The sequence below is a fragment of the Dipteris shenzhenensis genome, chromosome 14 (assembly GCF_047967505.1).
Source record: "Dipteris shenzhenensis isolate YYH24624 ecotype China chromosome 14, Dip_SZ_1.0, whole genome shotgun sequence".
NCBI lineage: Eukaryota > Viridiplantae > Streptophyta > Polypodiopsida > Gleicheniales > Dipteridaceae > Dipteris > Dipteris shenzhenensis.
Window position 1 is genome coordinate 15084871 of NC_141609.1, and position 19869 is coordinate 15104739.

Genomic DNA, 19869 nt, shown 5'->3' on the forward strand with positions numbered 1-19869 from the left:
GAAGATGTCCCTAAGACATCATTTCATACTAGGTATGGGCATTATCAATTTAAAGTAATGCCATTTGAGTGCCATTTGGATTAACAAATGCTCCAGCAACTTTCATGACGCTTATGAATGGTGTCTTAAGGCCATATCTAGGGAAATTCGCTGTAGTATTTCTAGACGATATCCTTATTTATAGTAAAACTAGAAAAAAACATTTGGAACATTTGTAAAAAGTGTTGCAACTGCTTAGAGATAATTCACTCTTTGCAAAAGAATCCAAATGTGAATTCTTTGCAAAAGAAGTGAAATACTTGGGACATATAATATCCCAAGAAGGGGTTCGTATGGACCCTGACAAAGTAAGGGCCATACCGGGAATGGCCACATTCTAGAAGAATTACAGATATTCTTAGGTTTGTCACGATTCTATAGAAGATTCATCCAAAATTATGCTAAGATTGCTGTTCCAATGACGGACCAGCTTAAGGGGAAGGGAAGCACCTTCATATGGGATGAACCTCAAAAGAGAAGTTTTGAAAAATTAAAGGTAGCTATAGTGGCAGCTCCTGTCTTAAAAGTAGTGGATCCCAATGAACCATTCGTGGTTGAGACAGATGCCAGTGGTTTTGCTGTTGGGGCAATACTTATACAAAAAGGTCGACTAGTAGCTTTTGAAAGCAAAAAGCTAGGTCATGCCCAATGGAATTACTCGGCATATGAGAAGGAACTATATGCTATAGTCTATGCTTTAAAAAAGTGGAGGCACTATTTATATGGTGCAAAATTTGAGATCATCTTTGATCAAGAAAGCATTAAATGGATTTGTAATCAGCCAGAGCTTAAAGGTAGAAAAGCTAGATGGGCTGAGTTAATGCAAGAGTTTGATATACAATTGACATATAGGAAACAGAAGTTTAATGTGGTAGCACACTCTCTTAGCCGAATGCCAATTGTTAATGAATTGAGTTTTACTCAATTTCAGAATGATTTCCTAGAGTCCTTAAAAGGGAAATGTGAATTTGATCCTCACTTCTCTGAGATATGGAAAGCAATTAAAAACAGGGATCCAACTAATCGAGAGGCTTTCACTGAGGAGTCGCATGGAAATGGCGACACACCACAGGTTGATGATAAAGGACTCAAGTGGAGAAAATATACTATTGAAGATGGCTACCTACTCTACAAGGGCAGAGTATGTGTCCCGGATGATAATGGCATTAGGCGCCAAATCCTTTTTGAATGTTATGATAGTCCGAGTGCTGGACACCCGAGAATTCAGAAGACATATGTACTTCTGAAAAGACAATTCTTTTGGCCTGGAATAGGTAAGGACGTCCAAGATTATGTATTGAAGTGCCAAAAATGCCAGGTCAATAAGGCTGAACGCCTTAAGGTAGGAGGTCTCCTACACCCATTGGAGATTCCATCTGGCAAATGGGAAAGCATCTCCATGGATTTCATTGTGGGACTACCTAGGACACAGAGGGGACATAACTCTGTGTGGGTAATTGTGGATCGGTTGACCAAGATGGCTCATTTTATTCCTGCCAGTGAAGATGTTAAAACTCCAGAATTAGCTAGGCTATTTGTGGAGCATATCTATAGACTGTATGGGCTACCCGCCGGTATTGTTAGTGATCGGGATAGCAAATTTTACAGCCATTTTCGGAGGGCTATGTTTAAGAGGTTGGAAACTTCATTGAATATGAGCACCGCGGATCATCCACAAAGTGATGGTCAAACTGAAAGGGTCAATCAAATCATTGAGGATATGCTTCGAGCATATGTAAGTAAACGGTAAACTAATTGGGAACATTATTTACCCATATTAGAATTTGCATATAACAGTGCCAAACATTCAGCTACAGGTTTCAGTCCATTCATGATGATGTATGGATTTCAACCTAGAGCCCTAATGACAGTGGGACTTGAAAAGGAGAAGGTTCAAGCAGCCAAAGACTTTCTTGAGGATATGAATCAAATGCTTAAGTTAGCTAAAGATAGCATAAGAAGAGCTCAAGATAGAGCACGAAGTTATGCAAACCCCCACCGTAGAAAGTTGGAGTTTGAAGTAAAAGAGAAAGTCTACCTTAAGGTACCTGAATCTTCAGAATCTCTAAAAACAGGTAAATGTCCGAAGTTGTCTCCTAGGTATTATGGACCATTCACAATACTTAAGAGGATTGGAGAACTTGCTTACAAATTAGCCTTACTTGAAAGATGTAGAGTACATCCAGTTTTTCATGTTGGTAGGCTAAAAAGAAAATTAGGAGATGATGATAATCTCATTGGAGATGAAGTCCTAGTTGAACTTATTGAACCTGTATCTTTACCACATGAACCAGAAAAAATTTTAGATACACGAAAAGAGAACACGACATACTATATGGAAAGAATGGCTAGTTAAGTGGAAAGGTAGATTTGAAGAGAGTTCAACATGGGAAAAGGTAAGCAATCTCCAGAGGAGGTTTTCCAATTTTGTTTTCGAGGACGTAAACAATTCTTAAGGGGAAGGGAATGTTACGTCAACTATAATACCGTGTGACCACGGTATAAGGCAGGAAGACAGAGGGCTTGACAGCACTTGCATTAATAGGGCCTAGGGCTTAGATCTAGGGTCACACCTAGGTCTAGGCATTTATGAGGTGGTGCATAAGGATTCCTAGAGAGGGCTATAAAGAGAGGAGTCCCTTGTGGGACATGTGGCACCAAAGTTGGAGGCCAAGTGGCAAGTGCTGGGCTAGGAGGGAGGATTCTAGAGGGAGCCAAAAAAAGAAAGGAGGTTTTGGGGGCTCCAAGAGAAGTGAATCCGTGGTCGGGTGGTTTATGGCAGTAGAAGCCCTCGAGGCTTGAGGATACGTAACAAGTTTCATCTAGATTGTACTTCAATTTGTATACGCATTTGTTTTCTATGGCCTTCTTTCCTAGTGGAAGGTCGGATAATTCCCAAGTATTATTCTTGTACAAAGCTTCCATTTCTTCATTCATAGCAATTTGCCATTCTGGCTTGTCTACTGCATCTTCAAAGTACACTGACTCTTTTGTAGCCATGGTGGTAGTCATAAGAGCATAGTTGGTGGTTTCAACCTGAATTGCTTTGCCTTTTTGAGCATATGTCAATCTGGCTGGAGGTCTACTTTCCCTAGTAGGCCATCTGAGTTGTTGGAGGTGTTTCTGGGTGTCAATTCTTACTCTTCTTCATCAACCTTTTCTATAGATGACTGAGTAATTGGTGAGTTTATCTCCTGTGTATTTGAGGTTTTCCATTATGATTCCTCATCAAAGATTACATCTTTGGAGATAATGAACTTTTGGTTAATGGGACCATACAACTTGTATGCTTTGCTTTCTTCACTGTAATTAACCATGATGCATTTGTGTGACTTCGCATCCAATTTCCTATGATGATCATGTATGTGGGCATATGCTATGCAACCAAATATGCGGAGATGCCCAATGTGAGGCTTGTGTCCATAAGGTGTCATATCTTGAATCGGTTCGGTAGGAAGCCGATTAAGCAAATAGTTTGCAGTGGCTATTGCTTCTGCCCAATACTAATTTGGAAGATGCTTCTCACTAAGCATTGCTCTAGCACTGTCTACTAAAGTACCATTCTTCCTTTCAGCTCTTGCATTCTACTGAGGAGTATCTGCACATGTGAATTGTCTTCAAATGCCGTGATTTTTGCAAAAGTACATGAATACTGAAGACATGTATTCACCTCCTCTATCTGATCTCATCACTTTGATCTTTCTTCCTATCTGGTTTTCTACCATGGCTTTGAATTCTTGAAATCTGGAAAAGACTTCAGATTTCTCTTTTAGAAAGTAGACCCAACAATATTTGCTATAGTCGTCAATCAAAGTCAAGTAGTAAAGTAAACCATTGATGTTGCGGATATGGGCATAAGCCCATACATATGTATGTATCAAATCAAGAATACCTCGTGCTCGAGAGGTACTTATACCAAAGTTGGTTCACTTTTGTTTATTGAAGTAGCTTGCTTCGCAAACTTTTCCAAGAAACTGTAGCTTAGGAATCCCAATTCCATATTCTGATTCCTGAGATCTAGCAAGGTCTTGAAATTGACACGACCATATCTCTTGTGCCATTTTGTGGATAGTGGCATCTTTTGCGGTTGAGCTGACATGGCATGCAAATATGGTACTATAGCTAGCATTCTGTACAAGCGTCCTTGACTCCTTTTCCTACTAGCTGAAATCTTGTGGATTTGTCTCTGATAGTGCATTCATCTCCATCAAATATGACTTGGTAGTTGTGTTTCGTCATTTGACTTATTGACAAGAGGTTCTTGCTGAGCTTCGGAACATAAAGTACATCTTTCACCAATCCTTTCGTACTAGTGAAATTGTTCATAAGGATAACGCCGGTCCCTTGAACTGGATTCGGTGTATTATCTATTGTGTTGATGACATTCTTTTGACCTTCTAATGGTTTCATCTCTGTGAATCATTCCTGATGATTTGTCATATGAGATGATGCACCGTGTCGATGTACCAAGGAGCCTGATCTGCTTGGTCGACTTGACAGTTGAAATCCTCTTTTGTATTGTAATCAGTGTCTAGATACATTGTATTAGTCTTTTGCATTTCCTTATTTGCAAGAAACATATTCCCATGTTCATTTGCATAATGACTGTGACTAGAATGTCCACCACGATGATTTCCTCTTCCGCAAAAAATCCCTCGACTGCTACTGGATTGACCGCCTTGGTGGTAGTGCTTCTTGCGGCAATCTCTTTAATAGTGTCCAAACTTATGATAGTAGTTGCACTGGATGGTTGACACATTGGTGGATGCATTTCCTCATAACTGCAATATATATAATCCAATCTGAATTACAAGGCTTGTGGTAAATGATGCCGAGAATAGCCAAGAGGCTTTACAAGGTTGGAATAAAGTGCACAATGTCGTGAAATAGTTGAATAGGCTTTACAACGATGGCCTGTGTATGTGAAATCAAATCATGTGCTATCTACCCACTCATCAATCGATAATGCCTTTGAACACTCTGAAGTCTGCTCATTGAACTGATGAACGTCAGGTTTCAGGTAATGTGATGATGTGAAACCGTATGTGATAGTAGGGACTGACTCTGAGTAGGAACTAGTCGGGAATTTTGGGCATGGCTTAGATTGGCAACTTGGAGAAATTTAAAGCATCTCCTCTATGGCAATCTAGTCTACTCTGATCTAGATCTATACCAACCGTCGATCGATGAAAGAACAACAAATAATTTATTTTCTTTGGTTCCTTTTATGTGCTAGGTCAGATGCGTCGATGTAGAGGCTGATGTGCGTGTAGGAAGTGGATTTGTCGATGAGGCTCAAAAGTGAGTGATACTTGCTCCAAAATGTGTGCATGATGTGACAAGTCCGTAGAGCACAGAAAATCGAGCGATTTTCCTTTTTTGAGCTCCCTCAAATTCTTTCTGGATCAAGAGATACGGCTTGATCTAGGTGGAGGGGCAAAAGGAGTATAAATGTGATCAATGATGATGTGGCACTCAAGGTCACATGCAGGGGTGTGCCTGTGGAGCATTGAGTGAGGTGGCAGGCAGGTGCACATGCAGTGTGTGTAGAGTGTGCCTGTGAAGGGGCAGTAGTGCCTATGAAGCCACTAATGATGTGGTAGGTTGACCAGCCAAAGATGACATGGTCAAAGCTGATGTGGCATGTTGACTTGGTTAAAGTGATGACATGGCATGATGATGGGGCCTGATGCTGTGGCTACAAAGCTAGATTGATGACATGGTAGTTGGCATAGTCTGCTGATTGGGAGATAAGCTGCCAACAATCCTAGATACTGACATGGCATGTTGCAGTGATGACATGTCCCAAGATAAGGCTAACATGGCACCTGTGTCGCCACTACTGACGTGGCATGCTTATCCAATCTGCCACATGGTAGATTCTAAGCCAAGACTCAAGGACTATAGATCCGTGTAAACGTGGACAAGTTCCAACCGACGGGGGTATGGTTAGGTGAAGGAATCTTGTAGATTTCGTGAGAGTCTCATTAATTGGATGAAGGAGCCTCGCGAATGCCATGGGAGTTCATTGCTGTGCAGGCTGCGCCTTAGAGCCGTGGAGGCTGTTTGCGGGACGGTCGTTGAGCCGGGTGGAGCTTGAGAGTCTCTTTGGTTGGAGACGTCTCTACGCTGGAGACGGAGATAGTAGTTGCGTCCCGTATGCTGCAGGCGTTGTAGGAGGTACTGGATTGCAAGGAGCGACTATCAATGGAGGACTGTGGATAGTCACTGAACCGTTGGCTGTTATGGCGATGGCGCTGGCCTTGGAGGCTCTTGTTGGCGTGCTGCATGCGAGTCGGCAGTCCGTTGAGGGATTTTGTGCGCTATGGCAGCCGTTGAGTGTGAAGCTTATTGCAGTTGAGCCAGGAGCTGTTGATCGTTTGTAGCGTTGAAGCTAGTCGAGGAAGCCTTGCTTAGCCGATGCTACCTGTTCGATGGTCACTGACGCTGAAGACCGTTAGTATAGAGAGTCTCTTTGGTTGGAGACGTCTCTATGCTGGAGACGGAGATAGTAGTTGCGTCCCGTATGCTGCAGGCGTTGTAGGAGGTGATCGGATTGCAAGGAGCGACTATCAACGGAGGACTGTGGATAGTCACTGAACCGTTGGCTGTTATGGCGATGGCGCTGGCCTTGGAGGCTCTTGTTGGCGTGCTGCATGCGAGTCGGCAGTCCGTTGAGGGATTTTGTGAGCTATGGCAGCCGTTGAGTGTGAAGCTTATTGCAGTTGAGCCAGGAGCTGTTGATCGTTTGTTGCGTTGAAGCTAGTCGAGGAAGCCTTGCGTGGCCGATGCTACCTGTTCGATGGTCACTGACGATGAAGACCGTTAGTAAATAGAGAGGGAGTGGTAGCTGAGGATGTTGGGAGGCTGAGTTGGGTAGCGTGGCCGACAGCTTGTAGATGAAGGCGTAGGTGCAATGCATCTGTGGGCGGTTGGAGATGCAAGATTTGATGATGCAGTGTTGAAGAAGGCATCGCCTATGCTGCGTGGAGGAGCCTTGGATTTCGTCGTTGCGTTGAGGTGCAGAGCCACTGTTGGCCGGTGGAAAAGGTCTCATTGTAGAGGTCGCCCGTAGATTGTATGCTATTGAAGAAGTCTTTAGGCCACCTTGTTGGAGTCTGGGCTGGCTTTTGGAGGTGCAGGAGCTGTGTAGTCGGGCTGGCGCCGCTGGAGTAGTTTGGTGTGAAGCCTTAGGAGCTCTTGCTACAGGGCTCACATGAGCTTAGTCTTGTATGCTATTGGAGAGGCGCGCAAGGTGTTCAAAGAATCTCTCTCTTTTGCGAACCATGAGAAAGAAACTCTCTTAGCTAGTATGTAAATGAACCTCTCAGTCGGACCTTTCAAAGCAAGAACTCTGTTAACGAATACTCTCTCAACAGATTTCTCTATTTGAGAAGAAGAATTAATCTCTCTCACACACTAAGGATATATCTCTCTCCCAATTGGAAAAAGAAAAATCTCACAAACTAAAAACTCTCTCACGGAATAATGAACACTCAAGCTCACAATGAACTGAACAGAAATAATAGTTGGAAAATTCTTTCAACAAAATGGATGGAATTTTCCAACAAGTGATTGGAAATCCTCTTTCATCAACAGAATGAAAGAACTGTCAATCGCTCTTGACCTCTGGCACTCTCACGCTCTCACACAAGGATAGTGCCTCATCGTAAGGCAGAACCATGCTCTAATACCATGACAAAATATGAAGAGGGGAGAGGAGAAAAGCGGAGATGAGGAGAGAGGGCAGAGCTAGAGAGCACACCAGAAATGACTAACTGTACACTAGATTTAGTTGAAAATGGAGAATATATACAAACCCATTTAGGGTTAGGGTTAGGGCATCTAACCCTTTCCTTTAGAGCACTCTAAATGTGTTAGTGCTATGCACATATAATCGCATAATGTTGAGCGTGGTCTCTCAACAAGATGTACTCTATGTTTCGAAGCTCAGTAAGAACCTCTTGTTAGTAGGTCAAATGATGGAGCACAACTACCAAGTCATCTTCGACGGAGATGAATGCATTATCAAAGACAAATCTAGAGGATATCAGCTAGTAGGAAAAGTATTCAAGGAAGGGCGATTGTCTTCAGAATGCTTGCAATAGTACCAGATTTGCATGCCATGTCAGCTCAATCGCAAGAGGTGCCACTATCTGCAAACTGGTACAAAATATATGGACATGTCAATTTCAAAAGATTGATAGAGCTCAGAAATCAGAATATGGCAATTGGAATTCAAAAACTTTAGTTTCTTGGAAAAGTTTGCAAAGCATGCTTTCGGCAAACAAAGCGAACCAATTTCGACAAAAGCACCTTCGAGCAAGAGGTATTCTTGATTTGATTCACATAGATATATGGGGTTATGCTTAGACCCGTAGCATCAATGGTTCACTTTAGTACTTGAATTTCATTGATGAGACCACAATAGATATTGTTGGGTCTACTTTTCGAAAGAGAAATAAGAAGTATTTTTTAGATTTCAAGAATTCAAAGCCATGGTAGAAAACCAAACAAGCAGAAAGATCAAAGTCATGAGATCACAGACAGAGGAGGTGAATACATGTCTTTAACATTCATGAACTTTTGCAAAAGTCACGGCATTCAAAGACAATTCACATGTGCAGATACTCCTCAACAGAATGCACGAGCTAAAAGGAAGAATGGTACTTTAGCAGAAAGTGCTAGATCGATGCTTAGTAAGAAGAATCTTTCGAATTAGTATTGAGGAGAAGCAATAGCAAATGCAAACTACTTGCTTAATCAGCTTCTGACCAAACCGATTCAGGGTATGACAACTTATGAAGCATTCAATGGACACAAGCCACACATTGGGCATCTTTGCATATTTGGTTGCATAGCATATTCCCACATACATGACGATCATGGTAGGAAATTGGATGTGAAGTCACGTAAATGCATCATGGTTGGCTACAATGAAGAAAGCAAAGCAGACAAGTTGTATGATCCCATCAACCAAAAGATCATCATCTCTAGAGATGCAATCTTTGAAGAAGAATCGGAATAGAAAATATCAAATTTACACAAGAGAGAGACACACCGATTACACAAACACCTATAGATAAGGTTGATGGAGAAGAGTAAGAATTGCCAGAAGCACCCCGAGAAGAACCACAACAACTCAGACGGTCTACTAGGGAAAGTAGACCTCCAGCCAAATTGACATGTGCTCAGAAAGGCAAAGAAATTTAGGTTGAAACCACCAACTATGCTCTTATGACTACCATCATGGCTATAGAAGAGCCAGTGTACTTCGAATAAGCAGTTGACAAGCCAGAATGGCAAACTACTATGAATGAAGAAGTGGAAGCTTTATATAAGAATAATACTTGGGAATTATGCGACCTTCCACTAGGAAAGAAGGCCATAGCAAACAAATGGTTATACAAAGTGAAGTACAATCCAGATGGAAGTATTCAAAGATACAAAGCCAGACTTGTTGCAAAAGGACTTGCACAAAAAAATGGTCAAGACTATGATGAGACTTATGCCCCAATAGCAAAGATGGATTCCATACGATTCTTGATATCACTAGCGACACTCAGCAGATGGAATGTGTACCAGCTCAATGTCAAGATGCTTTTCTCAATGGTTACCTAGACAAGGAAGTCTACATGCAGCAAGCAGTAGGTTATGTTGAACCAAGAAAAGAGAATCAGATTTGCATCTCAAGAAAAGTCTCTACGGCTTAAAGCTCAGAAGTTGGTATAGTAAAACCATACATTATTTTGCTGATCTAGGATACATGAAATCCAATGCAAATCGTACTATCTACTATAAAGTTCAAGGGGAAGACATTACTATTGTACTTTTGTACGTAGATGATCTGATTGTGACCGGAAGCAAGGATAGCTTCATCAAGAAATTGAAACAAGACTTACCTATAGAGTTCAACATGAAAGATCTTGGACTTATGCACTATTGTCTTGGAATTGAGTTCTAGAGAGATTCAGATAGCACCTTCATGAGTTAGCTTAAATATGTTGACAGTCTCCTGAAGAAGTTTCATATGGTAGATTGAAAGATTGCAGCGACTCTTATGGAATAGAGTTTGAAACTTACAAAAGATTCAGAAAAGCCTAAAGTTAATTACAAGTACTAAAAGCAACTCATTGGATCTCTTATATATCTGATTATGACATGTCTACATATTTGTTATGCAGTAAGCTCACTTGCACAGTTTATGGCAAATCCAAAACAATCTCACTAGAATGCAACCAAAAGAGTCTTGAGATACATTAGAGGTATAAGATAGTTTGGAATAGAATACAGAGGAGGTCATCCAAGGTTGTATGGAATGTAATGCTCAGTCCTTCTTTGATTCCCCAGAATCATCATCTTAAGACCTACTTCATGATGTTGATCTTGAGGAAAGGTGTTGAGAGATCAGCTCAACACTAACACATATAGAGTGCTATAAAGGAAAGGGTTAGACGCCCTAACCCTAACTCTAAATGGGTTTGTATATATTCTACATTTGCAACTAAATCTAGTGTACAGTTAGTCATTTGTGGTGTGCTCTCTAGCTATGCCCTCTCTCCTCATCTCCACTCTTCTCCTCTCTCCTCTTCATATTTTGTTAGTCCTTTCTCGACGTCAAGCCAAGAGCTTGTCGGTGCTTCTCGAAAAGCTCTTTCCTAAGTGGTTTGGTAAAGTTATCTGCAATATTCTCTTTGTTGTCACAATGTTGAAATGTGATGTCACCAAGTTCTCTATGAAATCAATGTGCTTTGTCTTAGAGTGATATAATGAATTCTTGGCTAATGCTTGAGCCTATTGATTATCACAGTACATTGTTGTTGGCTTTGATTCATCAAAGTAATCTGTTTCTATTAATAGTCTTCTGAGCCATATAACCTCACATGCACGTGTTGTGAGTGCCCTATATTATGCTTTATTTGAAGACAAAGAAACAAGTTGCTTGTTTGACAACCATGATATAGCACCTTGACCAAGGAAAAATGCATATCCTTGTGTGGATCTTCTATGGTCTCATGATCTCCTGCATAGTCACTATTACAGTATCCATGCAACCTTGGATGACTTCCTCTGTATTCGATTCCAAATTGTCATCTACCTTTGGTGTATCTCAAGACTCTCTTGGCTGCATTCCATTGAGACTGTTTTGGATTTGACATAAATTGTGCAAGTGAACTTACTGCATAACAAATATGTGATAGTCAGATATATAAGAGATCCAATGATAGTGTCGATAGTACTTGTCATTGACCGTAGACTTGTCTGGATATTTTGTAAGTTTTGAACTTTACACCATGGGAGTGGATGCATCTTGCCATTAGGGGAATTTTGGATTAAAAAAGGGCCTCTTACATTCGGGTCTTAAAAATATGGGTTAAGCTCTTGGTCAATGAGGAGGCTCAAGCATTAAAAGAATGGAGGTTTCTTCCCTCTTCCTCATTGGTGGGAATGAATGGTCCCAACCCCAAGTTACTGGAATTACCAAAGTAAAGGGCCTTAGGGAAAATTGTGGTTTTACTATGTGCGCCCTTGGATGGATATATGGATCCTCACTTGTGACTTTGTGTCCTCCTCCTTTGTTTCACATGTCGTGATGGTAAGTAGCTCCTACAAACTATATGTGTACAACCAGATGATAAGCTTAGATTTAAATACAAGAACACATGAACAACATGGACTATTGAAAATGAATCTTTATTACCTACCCATGGTCACCCATTCGCTCAATCACCTCGTGTGGTTGAATTGGACCCAAGCTTGCCATAGATACCCATTTCCATTCCATCGTACCTTAGGACCCATTGTAGACATCTTGATGACAAAGCGCTTGTCCTTAGGGGACCCTTGGCCTGGAAACTTGCTACCATGTAAAAAAATGTACATGGAGTCCCGCTTCAGCTTTCAAATATTGTTGTATCCTTCTGTGCTTTCACCTACTTCCATTCAAGCCCTATTGACCATTCCTTGAAACCTATTTTGTGAAAATGAGTTAGAGAAAAGCAACCAACTACACTTAAACAATAGCCCTTACCTTTGACTCTATACCAAGGGAGTGAGATCCTCCAAGATGTGGAAGATCTCTTGATCTCCTACATTCTCAGAGGTGTCATGGCCTAGATTTACTAGGGTAGACATAAGTATGTCCTTGGTAATTGTCATTTGGACTTTTTGTGCACCGACAATCTTATCATGGTTGACCACTGGCTAGACTAGATCTCGGGTCCTCTCCATTGTCAACTTGGAGGTGACATGTTTCACAGAGTGAGTGTGGGTACCGACATGAATCATGAGATGTGTTATACCATTTTTATGTGGCATGACATAGTACGCATTGTCAGTATGCATATCCCTGGACTCTAGCAGTAACGGCAAGCAATGGTTCCTTGGATGTTAACCGGCAGTCTAAGTGGGCATTTTTTCTTCATGGTCCCCTTGAAGCATGTTTGATTAAGCCTCCCTGATGCCTTGTAACATGGTCATGTTAACCTTTGGCACTCAAGAACACCCACACAATAGCTTATGTGCACAACCCCTACAAATTTTACATTGCTCGTGTGTGCTTTTTTCTAGAGGTGCCAACCATCATACTTGTGCTCCATGGCATCCATTGAGGAAAATTTTCCAAATGTTGGTGGAAACTCAAATAGGATGTTTACATAGTTGGAAGTTCCACCACTCTTTTTATCCGATGTGATTGTTACAAGAGACTTGTCAAAGTGTTTGATTGCTTGGTGGCCAACAAAATACTTATTAGGCTCCTTGGTGATCTCTCCATATGGACCGTGTTCAAGGATATCAAGATTGATTGGCTCCATGGGAGTGCCCAATGAAGGTGGGTCCTTGTTCGAGGATCGTGAATTGAAGAACTCTTTGCCTTCCTCCTCATTGGCACTAAGGGCACCCCTAACACTGTTGCTTGAAGATTGGAATCTTAGTGTGTTTGACTTGGAACATTCCCCAATGAACCTCTCATCATCCCCATAGGAACAAACTTCATAATATCCTTGAAACCTAAAACATTACTGCAATAAGATGTGTAAGGGTTTCAGAAATTGCAAGAAGCCTTGAAAGTTGGAGCTTCCTTTGAAGCAAATGCTTGCTTTTCTAGAGACAAAGTCCCATTGTCAATGGTTATTGGAAACTCATGGTCACTACCATATGCATCCTCTTCATTGTGTGATGGATTGCATTTTACAGACTAAGCAATGTTAGACACATTCAAAAATCTACCTCAAAAGGAAAAAGAACATGCAAACTTGCCCCCCCTCCCCCCCTCGATGGCCACACACACACACACACACACACACACACACACACACACACACACACACACACACAAACAACACCCCCCCTTTTTCCCGCTTTAACCCACCCATCCTCGGCCACACCCCAATTAACCAGCACCTCCCTATTGACCCGCCCCCCTTGCCCCCATTTAAACCCCTTCCAAAAAGGAAAAACAACACACAAACTTGTGCCCCCCCTCCTTGGCCACACCACCCTTCCCTTCTTGGGCCCCTCTCAGAAACCCTCCCCCTTCTCTTTGAGACATACCCCCTTTAAAAATTGGAAAAGGAAACACACTTGCATTTCCCTTAGATAAAAGAAACACACAAGAACCCAAAATCCCCCCACCCCCCTTAAAAATAAACACACAAATAGTATAAACACGATTGCCTCCCCCCTTCATATTATTAAGTGCCACATGGATTTTTAATTTCTTGAAAAATAATTTGTGAAAAATGCCACATGGTGTTTTGGCAAAAGGCATTTTGGCCACCGACGCACCACGTGGTAGTTTTTAATTACTCTAAAAAAATTCTAATTTTACTGACTCACGCAGTATGGAGTTTCCATGGAGGTCATCCTCTAGCATTTGCATTTAATACCATGTCCTCTCTCTTTGCCTTGGTGGCAATCTTCGTGAAGTTCTTCTTGAGCTTAGTGCGGATGGTCATGAATGCTTTGTGTCTGTTATCATGAGATTGTGATTGGTGAAATGATTGAGGTATTGACTTAGCACATTAGTTTCTATTATTGTGATGATTGGGGTTTTCCTTTCCTAAAAAATACTAGCCTCTATAGCAAGTAGATGCTACTGAATTGCAGATGGAGGAGCAACTCATCGTATGGAGATGTGATTACTCTCACATGAGGATTATTACGTATCAAATGCTTACTAGATGAAACAATCGGTAAATGCCCATCCCTAGCCAATATAATCTTAGTGGGCATCCAACAATGCACTAGCATGCCGGTGGACAACACCACAACATACAACACCAGAACCCCCCTTTTTGTGTGCATCGTTGTTGTTTATTCTTGAGTCAGCTTCTTCTTGTCTATGATCTTTATCGCAAAAATGCAGCTCATCTTTCTAAGTTGATTGAGGTAGATGTTTTGGATGTCTCCATTACCTAGCCTAATTGGCAATTTGAAACACGTGATTCCAAGGCTTTGATTCCTTCCCTCAGTCTCAAACTTCAAATGGCAATCCAAGCAGCGTCATGGGATTTGTGTGGCTTTGTGTTGATGTTGGGTACACACACACTTCTTTCCTAAATTTCTTGGGGAACCACTATTGCTAGTGTCATCTCCGTGCTTGATGAGATCCACAGCTCTCAATGCTTGCTTCCAAGTTGGCATCTAGGAAGTATGATGCCATTGCCATGCAATATTTCTTTAGCCTATTGTCCTATGGAAGATGAAGTTGTTTCACAATTGGTCCCTCGGCAACCTAAGATTGTTGTACATGAGATATTGCTTGGAGGAGGAACTTAGTGTTCGATAATGTTGACCTAAGATTGTCATTTGAAAGATGGATCTATTGTAGGAGGAACTATGGGAAGGTCTTCAATATTACAAGGACCCAAAGTTTGCAAAGTACATTGCTGAGGCTCCCATGTTGCTTTGTATCGAGTGCATGTCCTAAAAGCTTTGTGTACATCACAATGTCTTCAAATATCTTGAACTTGATCTATTGGAACTTCGGCTACTCTACTTTTTTGTATAACAATAGATCTTGGATATATATTACCTAGGCTTTTTTAGGGGCTGACCATCCCTCTAATACAATTAGCTTTTTAATAGAACTTGAGTTTTATGTAGCAAATTGTCATTGCATTTATCCATCCTTAGATACAATGGTAGTCTCTTTTCAGAATAGAGAAGAGTAAAACTTGGTTTAATACTACTTGGGTATATAACTTTAGGTGCTGACTATACATTTGGTTGTTCTATATAACTTCAGTTTTAAAGTAATAATTTGCCTATGCATTTATCCATTCTTGGATACCTCTTTTGTGACTGCTTCACTCAATTGGGTTTTATAATTTGAAATTTTTTCATTTAGATGGATTTGAAGGTTCTCTTTTCTTATGACTGCATTATTGAATTGGACTTTATAATTCAAAAATGTTTCACTCAGTAGTTTTATGACTGTTTCACCGAGTTTGGACTTTATAATTTGATGGAAATTTTCCAATGATATACTATGATTCTATAGCTTGTAGTCTACAGTAGCTCATAGTACACTCCTTTAGTTCAATCCATGAGTCAGGAAACGATCGATACAAGTGTCAAGCTTTCTCTAACCTTTGTAAGGCATGCTGTTATACACGCATTCATGTACCTCAGGTGAGAACCTGAATAAGTTATTGTTGCTTTTGTTCGAGACCATTGAGAACTTGATGGCCCAAACTAGATGCGATTATATAAACACCTTAGGCTTGGTATGCAACAATTCATAGGTTTGCTCATCCTTCCTTGCATAGAAGTGTCCTTTCACTGCTACGAAGGAACCTTGGGCAATGATCTTTCCCCACGCATCTTTAACAACTCTCATGGAAATTTCCTTCTCTTTTGTGCCCTTGATAATGTTAAAGTCATCATTATCTACATTGTCCTTTTTTGCACTAACTGTAAAATTATCTCAAACAAGCAAGGAATCACTAAGTGTGTCATAATGCCCCCAATATGTCGCAGCATCAATGACATCCATTTCAAAACCACTCTCAAGACTATCATCTATAAATGGTTCATATTAATGTAATTCCAACTAGATACATGTGATTGATTGGTGCATCGCCTCCAAAGTTGGTGCGTACAAGCACTAAAAAAGCATGATAATTTCCTAGTTCTTAGAGCTATGTCATCATGATCTAAAAAACCCAAAAACGAATGCAATGATCATGATTGTGGTACAGCTTTGTAGTCCCATTTATTCTCTCTATTTACATCACCAGATTTTATTTCCCGAAACACATTGGTCATCTCACAAAGCTGGGAATTATATGAGCATTCATCTCAACAAGACAAGTTTTCCTTCAAAAATCTCACTACATTAGTAGCACTTTGCAGCTTTGCACCCATAAGTCAATGATTTTTTAACAACAGATCCTCCACCATCATGATCACCCTTCTCATGGCCGGAGCCAAAAAAGTTCCACATCATTTGCAATCCAATCTCGCAGGTGTATGGAGATACAAAGTAGAAAGACCTTTTAGCTTTGAATTGGGAGGCTACTCCATCAGACCTTACCCAAAGTCATTTAAGGGTAGAACAAAACCCTTCAACCATTCATGATGAAGCATGAAACAATGCTACACAAAAAGAGTGTCGTGTTGCTTATCATCAGATATGTAGAAGTGATTGATTTTGTCTCCAATACGAATGGAAATCTGAACAAAGATTGTTACTTGGCTTGAATACTAGTACATGGACTATATCTCATTCTTCTCCTTGAAGCTATAGCTTTTAGCAAATCTATGCATGATACAAATAATCTTTAGGGAACCTAATCAAACATTCTTTATATTGCTCTGCTTTCCATTTGTACCCAAAATTTTGTTTGATAAAATCCACCAGGTGAGCATTGAACCAATCAATAGGTTCACTGGTAGACATGTCCTTGTGTGTTAGAAAATTACTTTTCTTCTTCTTCCCATCAATAGTAAATCCTACTTCTATGTCTTCAAAAATCTTCACATCCATAGGATGTTCACCGCGAATGGTTTCTCAACTGGACATACTGGCAGCTTTTGAGGTCCACAATCAGTGCATTCTCCCATGACACACTTCAGAGAATGGAATGCAGAAGTTGCTGGTTTTTCACACAAGACAAATGTAAAGATTGTGGGAGAGAGGGAAGGAGTCTCACTTGCGACTTTCTCACATGCACAATAGGGGGAATACACACAAAGGTGGAGGCTGAAAACAGTTTTCCTCTTCTTAGTTGTGAAAGCCAAAAGAACTCTAGTACTAAGAAATAGAAGAACCCTATATGTGGGTCTCAAACCAAACTCAACTAACTAAGGTGGCATACTAACTGAGCCACAAACTAGAGTAGATAAGGATAGCTGTCATCCAGCTATTATTCGTGGCGGTGTACCAACCGCATCTCCAGCTAACAAGTCGGTGACATAAATGCACAACAGTCACCCTGGCATATCGCGAGTGGAGCTCGATATCTCAACACTCCCCCTTGAGCTCAATCCCAAATCCTGCACACCAAGCAGGTCTCTAAACTTGCACAGCTTCTCTGCGCCCAATGCTTTCGTGAATATGTCAGCTACCTGATCCTCTATGCTGACATAAACTAGATCAATAAGACCTAGTAAAACCTTCTCCTGCACATAGTGATAATGCACCTCAATGTGCTTTGTTCTAGCATGAAAGACTGGGTTCTTTGCCAAGTGTATGCTACTCATGTGGTCACAATAAATGACAACTGGCCCATATCATAGAGTAGCTTATGCAACCAAGCTACCTCACATGCAGCCATTGCTGCACCCCTGTACTCAGCCTCTGTGCTCGACAAGGCAACTGTAGGCTGTTTCTTGCTGCTCCAAGTGACTGTAGCACTCCCAAAAGAGAACACATACCCACTGGTAGATCGTCTATCAGAAATACTACCAGCCCAATCAGCATCAGTGTATCCATGCAACTGTATCTGAACCCCAGCCTCATAAAATAGTCCATACTGCAATGTGGACTTCACATACCTGAGTATGCGTCTAGCCGCATCCAAATGCGGTTTCCTTAGAGCCTGCATAAACTGACTTACCAACCTAACAGCATAGCTCAAATCTGGCCTGGTAATAGTCATGTAAATCAAACTTCCTACTATGCATCTGTACATAGTAGGGTCTTCCAGAAGCTCACCTGCATCTGCGCTCAGCTTCACATTCTACTCCAAAGGAACTGAAATAGGCTTACAACCTGTCATCCCATATTTGGACAGCATGTCCAATCCATACTGCCTCTGCAAGAGCTGTATCCCACTTGGTGATCTAATCACCTCAATGCCCAAGAAATAACGCAGCTCTCCCAAATCCTTCATCTCAAACTTCTGCCTCAATAGCATTTTCACATGAAGGATATCTTCATCACTATCACCTGTGATGATCAAATCATCAACATAAATGACCAGCAGCATAATCCCTTTCTCTGTTTTTCTCACATAGAGTGAGAAATCTGCCTTGGAAATCTGAAAGCCAATAGTGACAAGATACTGTCCTATCTTGTCAGACCATGCTCTAGGTGCTTGCTTCAAGCCATACAAGGCTTTCTTCAACCTGCAAACAAACTCAGGATGAATAGCATGAACATAACCTGCTGGCTGCTCCATAAAGACCTCTTCTTGCAAATCACCATGCAAGAAGGCATTCTTTACATCCATCTGATGTAAAGACCATCCCTTTGATGCAGCCATAGCAATGGCTGCTCTTACGGTTGCCATCCTTGCAACCGGGCTGAAAGTTTCTTCATAATCAATGCCATATGTCTGTGCATACCCCTTGACAACTAATCTTGCCTTGTATCTATTCACAGAACCATCTGCATTGTGCTTGATCTTATAAAACCCATTTACAGCCAATTGCATTCTTGCCTTTAGGCAAAGGCACCAATTCCCATGTAGCATTAGCATCCAAGCATCCATTTCTTGATCCATGGCTTTCTCCCATTTTTCATTTCCCATGGCTTGCTCAAAAGAAGTGGGTTTTGGTTCCTGTATCACTTTGATCATATAGGCATAGTGAATGGCTGTAAATCCATCATATTTCAGCCTATCCACAAGATACCTAACCCTGGTAGACCTGCGCAAAATAGGCTCACTTCCAGGTGCTCTCAAAACATCCCTGGTCTTTCTTACTCCAGGTGTAACAACAGAAGGAATACCCAACTCATCATCAATGCTCTGTTTTGAGCCACTGGATTCACCATCCACACAAGAGTGACCTGCATTCACATCAAACATGGGCTGATCTACCTTCTCTTTTCCTTTTCGTGATACCTGCGTACCACTCTCTGCATTGCTTTGAGGAGATTCTCTTGATCTCAATTTGCCTGTCCATGGCAAAGTATGTGAACCACTGCTAGAGGACACTCCAGGTCCACTGATATTTTGTGATTGCTGCTGTGAATTCTATGCAGCATTACCATTTTGTGCATCTACATCAATCATCACATTTACTGGTTTATACCAGCTACTCATCTCATCAAAAACAACATCTCTGCTCACTGTGAACTTATGTGTAGAAGGGTTATAGCATCTATACCCTTTCTGCTGCAGAGAATAACCAAGATGCACTTCTCAGCTTTTGGATCCAACTTGGACCTCAACTCATCTGGCACATGGACATAGGCAATGCAACCAAAAATCTTCAAATGAGAAATATCTGGTTTCCTACCAGTATACATCTCCTCTGGTGTCATGCAATGTATTGCTGCAGTGGGAGTCCTGTTCATTATATAGACTACTGTAGCAACTGCTTCAGCCCAATAATAATCTGGTAGATCTTTTTCATTTAGCATAGCCTGAGATACCT